Raw genomic sequence first — 10,547 nt, forward strand, 5'->3', positions numbered from 1 at the left:
ATCCCTGCTCTCATGGCTGAAGGTCTGGCACAAATACTAATTCTGACACCAGCTCTTTGTCAATTGTAGGCCCAGTGTTATTGTCTGCTTTTTACACATACAACATCGCAAACAATAATGGTGCTGATGCTGATCTTTGGACATTCTGCTGCCAAAGAATTTCAGGAATAACCATCTTGCCGTTGTTTATGATGCCTGGCATAGTGCCCAATGGCAGGTCAGGTCAACAGAAACTGTTGATTCTTTCTAATGAGTGGGAACTTAACTCCCACCTGAGGGCAAGGGTGGGAGAAGCCGAATAAGTATGAGAAAGAGAAGGTGAGACACAGCGAAGAAGTGTGAGAAGAGGTCAAGGAAGGGACCAGGAAGCCCCCTTTGATTCTAGGTGGTGGTCCCAGCCAGGAGCTCCGATTTCTGTCCGATGGCAGCAGGTCACCATGCAGGAAGCAGGCAGTGTAATTTCTCACAACTTATCGTTCCTGCCTCCTGCTGGCACCAACACGCTTCTGTCAGGGTCTCCTGCAGAGCACAGGTTTCCAATATCCATTTCATCCTTTGCAGAAATTTTCATAAACACAAATTGGAAATGTTTGGGTTAGCATTTCTTCGGTTGATTTTGTTGAAGTTAAGACTCCAACCAGTTGTATTTGTTAAAACGATTTCAGTGATTTGTAGTAGTTGGTAAGACTTGAAAGGGAATTATCTTTGTTTTTTAAACCATCATCGTTTCCTTAGTTGAATGGGATTTGTAAGAATCTTTGGCTTTGATTCCTGAAACCTAACTACTGGAAAGGTTTGCTCCTTGCACTCACTGTGCTATTCCAACAACAGTGGACCAGAAGAAGGATCTAAAGCCCAGATAGTGCCTAATACCTGTCCCCGCCATTCTACGGGAAGGTTTTTATTTAATGTGGCGAAAATAATTTGTGGCTCTGAGACCAGGTTTTAGGCCTGCAAGCAGGAGCGGGCTGTTAAAATCCATTTCTCCTCTCTGGGAGGTGAAGGGGATTGTCAGTTTTTACACAGTCATCTCATTACCTTCCCCTCTCCAGACGCCAGTTTCTCTCCTGTAAAGTAGAGAATCAGGAGAAGATGGCTAGCCTCTTTGTTGCTCTGATTTTGTGGGACCAATGCTTCTGAAAGGAAGTAAGTGCTGGTCCCTCTGCCCGGTGCTGGTGTCATGAATGTGCTGTTCCCATATGCCTCTCAGGACTTTTCCAGCTTAAGGTCATATTTGACATTCTTCAGTTCCCAGAACACGACTCAAGCCAGCCAGTGTTTCTGCTTTCTTGGCACACTGTCTGCCAACTCTGGTCCATCCAGGCTGAGTGATGAGGGACAGAAGACAATTCCTCTGTAATATCCATGGCCTGCTGGCTTCAGCAAAATGGTTGGGATTAAAATGGATAACTGTGCACATTTACAAAACATGGAAAATACACCATCTCCTATTGACATTTAGTCAATAAGCTGTCTGTTTTAGCTTTTTATCCATGCCTATTCCTATCTCTCTATATTTTTTATTCTCTAGTGTAGAATTCAGTTTGACAGCTAGTTGGTAGCTTTTTATCTTTCAAGTGTTTATTCTACCCTTTGATTTAAATTTCCTGTGTGAATTGTGTTAAGATGACTATTTTGTCCTTAGACTAGGCCTGGCAGCTGGGCAGTTGCCCCATTTCATTGGAAGTTTCCAGGCCTCTTTCTCTTTGGATGCACATGTGAACTTCCACCAGCTCAACTCTGGTACTTGAACAAGGTTAAATCATAGAAGAACATACCAAATGACTGGGCTGAAAAGGACCTGCTAGCTCATCCCATCATCTTTGTTTGATTACTGCCTAAGGCAGGGCTCTCACTAGGTCACAAATCAGCCTATTTGGTTGCTGGACACCTCCAATATTTAGCAAATTTATGTTTTTCAAAAGAAATATATACAAGTAATGAAAATTATAACAATATATCATTATATAAAGTTTAGAAAGTGGCATTTACCCCCTAATTCCATACCCCATAGATAGTTACTATTATATATTTATGTTCTTCTAGTCTTTTCTTCTCTCTCTGCATATGTATATTCACACACATGAGATTATACTGAACATACAAGTCTATAATATGAATCAATCTGTATTAGGTTGAGCCTAAATCTACCTTCCTATTAATTTTTACCCATTGGTCCTAGCTCTTCCATAAAAACCAACATGAGATTAAGATGACACCACTTTTCGCACAGCTGTCCTTCAATAATAATTTTCAACCACTGACTCTTGCCGCTTCTGAGTTTTGGGGGTTTTTTTCTGAACAGCTCCTTCATCCCAGCTCTATGCTCCAGTGGATCAGTGGTCCTCTTAGGCTGTCACGCCTGTAGCTGAACCTATGGTGTAGCTGGAGCCTGAGCAGAATGGAGCATGGGTTGTTCTGTTCCCATAGAGGCTGAAGACTTCCACCAGAGCAGTCCTAGAATGCAGACGCTTGCTTAGAAGCCAGTCACACTCTTCATGAATGATGAGCTTGTGGCCAACTGAAACCCCCAGATGTTTTTGCAAGAAGGGCTGCCAAGCCAGGTCTCTTCCATCCCATACATGTGTAATTGATTTTTTAAAACTAAATTCCAAGGGCTTTTGATTTTATTTGTCTGTATATTGGGCCAGACACTACACCGTGTGTGCGTGTGTGTGTGTGACACAGAGAGAGAGTGTGTGTACTGGGGTGGAGAAATTTTTTTTCCTGCCAAGGCCACAACATTTTTGGAACTCTTCTTTTAGAATTGCTGTTAAGCTAGTTTATGTACCATACAAGAAAATCAGCCTCATTTATTTATAGTCACACCTTGTTTGGAACCAAAAATAATGTTCTTCAGCTTGATCACCCACCTCATTCACTAGATTTGCTTCCAAGTTGCTTTTAGCTGTTTCCAAAAATCAAATCTGCCTTCAGGAAACAAAGGCCTCCCTGAGAAGATTCCAAAGAATGTGCTATGGGCTATGGAGGATTTTTTCCCCAAAGAAAAGTTCTAGAAAATGCAATATAAACACTACAAAAGGAGTGTACATGGGATGCATGGGAGAGCAGAATGGGGTACATATTATGGTCCATGGGTCTAGATATAACCCTTGAAGGAGGGTAGAAGAAAGGATAGAAATTGTTCAATTTTTGCAGAAGATGTAGAAGAAGACTTGAAATAATAGACATTGTCCAGGTTACAAAGGAGGAGGATGGTCTTAGGCAGAACAATACAACACGGTTTCATAGTGGACCATGCACAAGGCTGTGTATTGTTGCATTGTTTGCCATCACGGGGCATTGTAGGACACCAGGGTGCCTATCCATGCGAGAGGGGAGACGTATAAGATGGAGGGTGCACAGAGCATTACATGATGGTTAGAAGCAATGAACAATACATACACCCAGCAGCATGGCTGTATCTTAAAACCATAGCGTGGGTAAAAAAAGACAAGAAACTGAATGGGCTATATAGCATCTCACCATTGAAATGAATTAAGATATAGTCACAGAAGACAATATAGATTTTACAAAAATGCATACACACTAAAAGACATACCACGTTAGAATGGTTGCTTTTGCATGGAAGGGAATGGGAGTGGGCTTTGGGGATAAAAAGAAACAAATGAATGAGCCAAACAAAGCAAGAGAGGGGCCTTGTCTGGACCAACTCTGATGCTATACCATGAACCAAGCAGTATCTTTAACTCAACCTTTGTACCTGAAATCACAAACTCAGACTCAAAAAAGGAAGTGAGCGGGGCCAGCCCAATGGCTGAGAGGTTAAGTTCACGCACTGGCCCAACGTTTTGCCAGTTCAGATCCTGGGAACAGATCTAGCACCGCTCATCAGGCCATGCTGAAGTGGCGTCCCACATAGCACAACCAGAGGCGCTCACAGCTAGAGTATACAACTATGTACTGGGGGTCTTCAGGGAGAAGAAGAAGAATGAAGATTAGCAAGAGATGTTAGCTCAGGTGTCAATCTTTAAAAAAAAAAAATGAAGGGAAAGAGTGAGAAAGGGGAGGAAAGAGGAAGGCATAGGATTCCAGGAGAAACATCTTGTCTCCAAGGCCTGGCATATAGTAGGTGCTAGATAAAAACCTGTTGAGGGGCCGGCCCCATGGCCGAGTGGTTAAGTTCGCGTGCTCCGCTGCATTGGCCCAGGGTTTCACCGGTTCAGATCCTGGGTGCAGACATGGCACCGCTCCTCGGGCCACGTTGACGCAGCGTCCCACATGCCACAACTAGAAGGACCTGCAACTAAAAATATACAACTATGTACTGGTGGGATTTGGGGAGAAAAAAACAAAAGCAGAAAAGAAAAACCTGTTGAGCGAATGAACAAATGAGCCATCAAAGTTCTACCTCAGGCCGCTTGAAACTATTGGCTAAATAAATGTGCTTTCAATTATGGGACATATTTGCCACCCAATTATACATCGACTTAGAGTTTTGGAGGTGATTCTGAAGTGACCCATCACTTAACTGCGCCTTCAGTTTGAGACAACATATTCAAGAGCTCTTTTGGACAGATGATAATTACAGCTTTCGTTTGGGATGAGAATCCACAGTTTCCAGTACCATTGGGCAACGGAGTTGTTATATTTGTTTTGCTTTGTTGGAGTCTTGAACTCATAGAGATAGATTATCCACTCAAACCCTCTCATTTCACAGATATGGAAACTGAGGCCCAGAGAAGCTAAGAGACTTGCCTAAGGTCACAGAGCAAGGTAAGTGCAAAGTCAGGACTGACTCAGTCAGAGCCTTTTCCATCACATTATATATACTTTGTCACCTTGAAAGGGAAGAATTAACAAATGGTCACACTGGTGAGCTAGAATCAAGGCTGTTTTCTGACATCTGTGTCCCTGCAGATGGAATTAGTACACTGATCTTCATTTTGATCCTAGTGGCAGTTTTAAAAAAAAAAAACCCTTATCTAACAAAACACATTGCCTTCCAAATTAATGCGTTCAAGCCAGGGCCTGCTTTGAGACATTTAATGTTGCCCTTACAAATTGGAACCCGGGGTGCGGGAATTCCATCACCCTCATGAAGACTCCCTGTCACAACAGAGGCATTGTTCTCCTCGCTCATACTGTTTGGTTTCGTGCCTTTTCTGTAAGATGTTAGGTATTTATTTTGTTTTGTTGGTGCTTTGGTAATCAGACTAGACATGGGCCTACACTGAACCATCCAGGAGGCAGATAAAACTCGCACAGTGGAATTAGGTAACCCCCTCTGTGCTGTTCTCTCAGGGAAGGCGGGAAGGCCGCTGCCCGCCCCCAGCCCCCACGCCACAGCGTTCATGAAAATGACCGCAGAATGGACTGATCCCCTAACGGAGGAGGTAGGAAGTGTTCTGTCTCTGAAAAGACTCCCAGTCCCACAGTAATCTTCATTTTGTACTTGGGATGAATTTGCTGCCCACAGTTTTGTCTTAGCCAAGGCACTAAATGCTGTCTCGTTGGAAATAAAAAGTCTCTTTTTGCATGGATCATAGAGACGGCTAACTTCCGTGTTTCCGCAGTCGAGGATGCATAGATTTTACTTTGCCCTGAACAAGCAGGGGTATATATAACAAGACAAACATGTGCGGGGAGGCCAGGGCACAGATTATTCGGACTTAACAGAGGTGGATTTTATTTGCTCTCTCCATCCACATTGTTTTGAACTTTTATAGTATCACAGAACAAATAGAAGCATGGCCTTTTTTTTTTTTTTTTTTGAGGAAGATTAGCCCTGAACTAACTGCTGCCAATCCCCCTCTTTCTGCTGAGGAAGACTGGCCCTGAGCTAACATCTGTGCCCATCTTCCTCTACTTTATATGTGGGACGGCTACCACAGCATAGCTTTTTGCCAGGTGGTGCCATGTCCGCACCCAGGATCCGAACCGGTGAACCCTGGGCCGCCAAGAAGTGGAACATGCGAACTTAACCGCTGCGCCACTGGGCCGGCCCCTAGAAGCATGAACTTAACGGTTCCCAATTTACATGGCCGATTACATTTGCTTTCGCTATTATGCTACGTTCTCAATAGACAGTAACAAAGTTTTACCCTTCTGGAGAATCTAAAAAGGTGCATCCTCCCGCCATGCCCTCCCAAACACTGTATCTGTGATAGGAGAAGCTTCTGGAAGATAGGGAATTCCAAATAAGAATGTGCGTCTTAGGCTTGCAGTCAATGAGACTATTCAGCCTGGATCTCCCACAGCACTAAGCTCCACCTCTTACCCATGGCAGCACAACAGAAGATGTTTGTGGAGTGAACGTCGAGCGGCCACAGCTCTAGCAGATGGGGAGGAAACTACTCACTCTCCCTCAGACAAGCAGTACCATAGATTCCCCACATCTATACAGCAAGGCCGCCAAGCACCAGCCAGGTGTGAAATTGGACCATAATCCTCGTCTGACCTACTGCCAACGGGGCATTCATTAGTAACCTATGGCTCACTTAACTTAGAATAATATCATATTTTTTCTGCCATTTTACCAATAAGAAAATTGTATTCTCTCACAATTTTCTAGAATTTTTTTATGGCTACAGTTGCAAAAACACAGCAGGGCAAAAATATCGTCTAGGAATAACAGCAAAAATAAGACTGTTTCCAAAAGGCCACAAAACAGTCTAAACTTCAGAATGAATGTCCTCCTTAACTCCTTATTTGGAACAATCAGAGTCCTAAACCATCAAAGAAAGGTTCGATGCTTTCCCAACACGTTTCTGTTCTGTGTATTTCACTGTATTTTAATTCTGGGAATATCAGTAAGCTGTGTATGTACATATACAAAAAAAACTTGACATATTTATTTTTGCCAAATCTGTTGGATTATAAAGAGTTTACCACATTACAACTTTTTCAGTTCAGAAGCTCCTAGTTAAAGGCTGTCTTTCTATTTTCAGGAATATTTAAAACGCAGTTTTGGGCTCCCAGCGAATTAGAATCTGCCCCAAATTGATTGCCACAAACTCTCCTTTCCAGAGATAGGTTTCCATTTCCTGAGTTCTTTAAGTTGTTGATAAACTTCGGTATTTTCTCTGCCATCAAAATGGTTATTTCCAGTGTTGATGGTCTTTTTTCCCGTGATTTCAAACACGTATTTAGTCCTATGGAACCTGATCATATGAAATCTGTGGTTACCCAGTATGGATCCTTCACATGAGTTTTCAGAAGGCTGGAGAAATTTCCATCAGCATCCTCCCACTGCCTACCATCAGGTCAGCCAAAGTATCAATAAGAACATTATAACAGATTTTAAAAGTTCTCATCACAAGGGGAAAGAAAAGTGTAACTATGTGGGTGATAGATGTTAACTAAACTTACTGTGGTAATCATTTGACAATATACACATATAACAAATCATAATGTTGTACACCTTAAACTTATACAATATTATATGTCAGTTAGAGCTCAATAAAACTGGGGGGAAAAAGAACATTATATATTAGGTTAAACCCTTTACTGCCTTCTCTCAGGCCTGTCCCGAGGCTCACATGAGGAAATGGACGGGAAAGTGTTTTGAATGGCTTGATACATCCACTAGAGGTTTTTGAAAAACAGTACCAGATTTTCGATGTGAGGAAATCAAGGTGTGGAGAGCACTACAGCTCACCCCACAAGAGTAGGAAGCCCTCGGCTCCCTGGGGCCTTTGTAATCGCCTAGCACCACCTGACTTCAGCAGAACCCTATCTGTCAGGAGGAGGACTCTCCTCAGCCTCAAATGGGCAGTGGTCTTCATAGCAAAAGAAACTCTCAGAGGCATCCCAAGAAAAGGTTTACAGCTTCCAAACCTCCCCCCTCCTCACCCTCTTCCAGGCATTTCTCACTTGAAGCTGGGAGATCAACTTCAGAAGGAAGAGACAAAGATGGATACTAAGAATTGAACGCTCTGGCTTCATTTGATGCCAAGAATCAATGTTCCTTTTGAAGGGAACATTACTGAAAACTCATAAAATGGTCAAGGCCAAGAGCCCACACGACTGCTGTGAAAATTGTTGTTAATCTGTCTCGCCTCATCTCTTGTTTTATTTCTCCTGAAATAGCCTTTTTAAGGCCTTGCCAGTGGTCTGATTCTACCTGACAGAGCAGTAGGAGTCCCAGTCCCGCCATCTTTTGCATTTAGGGACTCAAGATTCCTTTGTAGGTACCTTCCAACGCCTCTCTTATTGGTCACTTTGGCTTCATCCCTTAGCTAGGGCAAGAGGTAAAGCCCAATGGGATCCCCATCCATTACAGTCACCCCCAGGAGATATTCTAATCCAACTGATGTCCCCCATCAACTCCTAGTCATAATCTAGGTTTGCGAGTGTGCTTGCGCTCATTATAAAGCCATCAATGATTTGGGAATGCACATCTTACCCAGCCCATCAGGATTTTGGGAGCAGAATGAGTAGTGTCTAAAGATCAGGTTATATATAGCCAAACTGTCAGGAAAGGTTAGGCTTCCCAAGAGTTGACCAGAACAGTTAAAGCCTGTGCTCTGAGCTGGCCACAGAGCTAAGGAAAAAGGTAATAATGTTCCCCAAGGGCCTGCCAGGCCTGTCCACCCAATTAACCCTAACTAGAGCTTCAGTTACCGAGTGACTTTTCACAGCAGTGAGGGAGGAAATCCACTCGCTCACATCCCCACATCCGGCACCGCTCTCCCAGTAGGGGCTGGCTGCTTCCATAGAGAAGCTTTGCAGTGGTTCCTTTCTCCTTGAGTTCGGCCTTGCCTGTGTTGATCCACGGCTCCCCTTCTCAGTCTACAAGCCACAGGCCTTGCTCCTGTTGCTTCAGTAAACAGCTTTCAGCCTGGTCTGTGCTCTGAAACACAGTGAGTCATGGGTTTTCTCACATGATCTGGCCCAGGCCCTTGCAGAAGTCTGTATTCCCAGGTGGGATGGAGCCTGTAAGCAGATGTGGCTCAGCCCAAAGGTCTTCTGAGGGTCCCATTTTACTTTGGGCCTTAAGCTCTAAGAGGCATGTTGGAGCAGCTGAACCCAACTTCCTCAGATTCTGAGCTCCTCAGAGGTGCCATCCATAACATTCCTGTGAGTCCAGATGAAACCGTAGGCTTCAGAGCAGGCAGCCAGCCAGGACTGGTTTCAAGTGCCTTCTACATTCTTCCTCTCTCAGAGTTCTCCGGAAGCTGCAGAGCTTAGTGTTTCTTATCCAAAAATCTTCTGGCATTTTTTATTTGTAATAATTCCAAACCCACTGAACATTCTTATAACAACTGAGATTTGGGAGAGAGAGTGGAAAAAAAGGATCACTCCGAGGCGCTGATTTTCAGGGGAAATTAATTTGATGGCCCTGTTTGAGCTCTCAGGGAGTGTTGATTTCCTGCCTGAGCCCCCACACGGTTTTTCTGTTGTGAATCAGGGTGGCTGCTTTGGATGGCGGAGGTATAGGATCTGGGGTTGCCAGGGGCTGTGATCCAGTGAGAGACTGGCCAGGGTCTGGGAATAGCCTCTCAGACAAGGGCACTGGCAGAGTTCCCTGCTGCAACCAGCCCAAGGCCCAGAGGGTGGGTTTCCTCATTCTCAGCATGTCCTCCTCTGCATGCTACATCCAGGAAGAGATGGAAATCATCCGGGGCCAGAGCAGGCAGGCCCTTGAGGTCAGCTAGTCTTCAGCCCTCAGCCAATAGATAGGGAAAGTAAGGCTCCAGGGTGAATGAGGGACATTGCGAGTCTGGAGTCTGGACATTGGTTCTGGAGTCTAGGGCCTCCTGACTTCCAGTCCAGGGCTCTCTTGGTCCTAGCCCATGAGCAGGATCAGAAACAAGACAGCATCTGCAAACCAGAATCTAGAGCTTTTGCCATCTCAGATTCCTTGATTTTTTTATCTCTAACTTCTGTCAGCAATGCTTGTGACAAGAATCAGACCGATAAATATCTTGCAGAATCTTCAAATTGTGTAAAGACTGAAAGACAGGTGCTAGAGCAGTCGATAGAGAGCCTAGTAGAATAGGCATTCCCTATAAGTCTTAAAAGACATGAATTTTCCTTAAAGAAACAGATGGAGATTCATTTCAAGGGCCATGGAGAAGAAAAAACACATTTACTCAAATGGCATGGTCTTTTTCTTCTGCAATGACTCAAGTACAGCCTCCCGCCTTCCTCCCTGGGAGCTTAGTAAATGCACATATCTGGAGACCCGCCTCTCATGCATCTGCTCAGCCCTTCATTATAGGGAGGGAGAGCTCAACCACTGATTCCAGAAACCATTTTCCAAGAATAACAGCATATCTGGCCCAATATAATGCTTTCACTTCCACTTGCTGGCAGATTAAGGAGGCTGGGCATTCCCTTTTATCCACCCCCATCACAGAGTTTTGGCCAAGCCCCTTCTCTGGAAATCTCAGCTCTAGGAGAGGTTCACACACTTGGTTCTTAGAACCAAGAGAGGTTGACAAAGGCAGGGAAGTGTAAGTAAGGAGGAACTAATAGCCTCCCTACCATAGGAGCTAATTAGATTGGCACCATCCCTCCAGCAATGTTGAGTGATGGGGCAATAAGAACTTGGCTCAACCGGAGTCTCAGTGCACCTTCTC

This window comes from Equus quagga, chromosome 10 (genome assembly GCF_021613505.1).
Source record: "Equus quagga isolate Etosha38 chromosome 10, UCLA_HA_Equagga_1.0, whole genome shotgun sequence".
NCBI lineage: Eukaryota > Metazoa > Chordata > Mammalia > Perissodactyla > Equidae > Equus > Equus quagga.